The sequence below is a fragment of the Mustela putorius genome, unplaced genomic scaffold (genome assembly GCF_011764305.1).
Source record: "Mustela putorius furo isolate JIRA1106 unplaced genomic scaffold, ASM1176430v1.1 tig00000759_pilon_pilon_pilon, whole genome shotgun sequence".
Lineage (NCBI taxonomy): Eukaryota > Metazoa > Chordata > Mammalia > Carnivora > Mustelidae > Mustela > Mustela putorius.
Window position 1 is genome coordinate 10,080,581 of NW_025421467.1, and position 2,254 is coordinate 10,082,834.

The following is a 2,254-nucleotide window of genomic DNA, read 5'->3' on the forward strand; positions in this document are numbered from 1 at the left end:
TTCTTTCTTTCTTTCTTTGACAGACAGAGATCATGTGTAGGCCCTGAGGTAGGCAGAGAGAGAGGAAAGGAAGCAGGCTCCCTGCTGGGAAGAGAGCCTGATGTGGGGCTTGATCCCAGGACCCTGGGATCATGACCTGAGCCGAAGCAGAGACTTTAACCCACTGATCCACCCAGGTGCCCCATTTTTTTTTTTTTAACACTCCTTCCTCTAAATATAGTTATATCTCCAGCCAAATACAATTCCTCTTCCCCTCACATTAAATATAAACTAATTCCAAAGACATCATATGATTGTAAAACAAAATATTTCTTTTTAATAGTGTATGATATCTGTAATTACTTCTCTTATTTTCTGTTCTGTGTCCTCACTAAATTGTATGGTACTCAATCAGATCTTGTCCTGTAGGTGTCACACTTAAAATTTTCTCTTCATTTTTGCTTCTTCATTCTACAATCCTTCAATAAATCAAATGACAAAAAAATTCTCCTTGAGAACAGATGATAATCTTCCTGTACTTCTAGGACTTCTATCCCAGGGGAAAATTGACTCCCTACTTGTTCTGCTTTCTTCTTTTGCCTTTATTTATTTGTTTTTAATGGAAATTTTCTCAGTAGGGTAATTTCATTATTATTTAAAATATTTTTTTCCTCATATTTTATTGGGATTAATTTGTTGGCCTGTGGAGACTTGCTCTTAGGGGTTGCTATTTTAAAATTTTTTAAAAAGTTGACTTATGCCTGCAGACTGCATCCTAGTTAGAGATAAACCTGATAATAATATTATTAAAGAAATGGTAGGTTTTTGTTTTTTTTTTTTTCCTAGGCAAAGAACTTTATTAATCTTGTTTCAAACTTTATTCCCAGGCTTCTTCAGCTTAATAAGCTGCAAAGAATGAATTGTGTATAAGCAAAAACTGAAAAGAGCTGCAGTGTCCAAGGGGCTTGGGCTTAAAAATATTAGAGATCTAGATTTTATCAGATCCATGAACAAAATTTTAAAAAGCAGTCATAATATAAAATAGCAGCTCCCAGTAACTTCTTTAAGTTTTATCTTCTTCAGAAGTTGACTCAATTCAGTTTGCTTCATTCTTGGAAGCTTCATCAAAATTCTCCACAAGATCTGGAACTTCATCATCATCATCATCCTCTCCGGTAGCAAGTGGTGCTTTTCCATCCACAGATTGTTTGGGCAGAGCTTCAGCCAGTCTTCTTAAACTAGTCAGACTGTCTGCACCAAGTTGGTTTAAGATACTGGGTAGCATTTCTGTCAGCTGCTTTGTCTCAGCATGGCCTGTAATGGTGAAAGTGTTCGCTGCCAGCGATGCCTGAACTTTGGGGTTGTTAAAGTGGATCACTGTTCCTTGGTTTGTGAACATATTCACTTCTTCAATACCAGAGATATTGTTTACTCCTAACTTCTTTAAGGAGAACTGAAGTTTTTTATCATCTGCTGTAGCTGAACCACCTTCTTCTTTCGGCGAGCAGTTCCTTTCCCACCAATGCGCACTTGTGCTTGCAGTTTGGCGAGTTTCTCCTGGTTCATGATCGTTTCTTTCATCTTGTTGGAGCAGAAATGGGACCGCGCAGGGGACTAGGGTTGGCGCTCAGGGGGTCTCGGGCGGACCAGCTGAGATTAGGTGCATACACGCGGGGACGCAAGATGGCAGCTCAAAGAAATGGTAGTTTAAAGAAATTCTCCTTTAGTTTTCCTAAGTGATGGAAAATTGAGTTAGTTGGAATTTCCTTAAACATAGTTTTCCTTTATGTAAACCTTTCTTAATTGCGACCCATCAGAATTAGTCTAAAGAAAGTTCAGATGGCCTCCTCTTATAGAAGACTTAAATAACCTTATTGTAATAATTTTAAAGTTTATTTCAGATTTCTTTTTTTTTCTTGATGCTTTTATGAATTAAACTTTACATATTAAATGCAAACAATATTTTGGGGTACATTTTTAATATTTAAAAATTTTTGTTTTATTTTTATTTTATTGAAAGAAAAAAGTCCTATTTTGATATATTGTTTAAAATGGTATCTTTGGGGGCACCTGGGTGGCTCAGTGGGTTAAAGCCTCTGCCTTTGGCTCAGGTCATGATCCCAGAGTCCTGGGAAAGAGCCCCGCATTGGGCTCTTTGCTCAGCGGGAAGCCTGCTTCCCTTCCTCTCTCTCTGCCTGCCTCTCTGCCTACTTGTGATCTCTGTCTCTCAAATAAATAAATAAAAATCTTAAAAAAAATTGTATCTTTGTTAGTT

The 2,254-nt window shown here is 37.4% G+C and overlaps 1 pseudogene; it reads right to left on the reverse strand.

The window, feature by feature from the left end:
- Positions 1 to 807: 807 nt before the first annotated feature.
- Positions 808 to 1,588, reverse strand: LOC101670075 (annotated as a pseudogene).
- Positions 1,589 to 2,254: the final 666 nt, after the last annotated feature.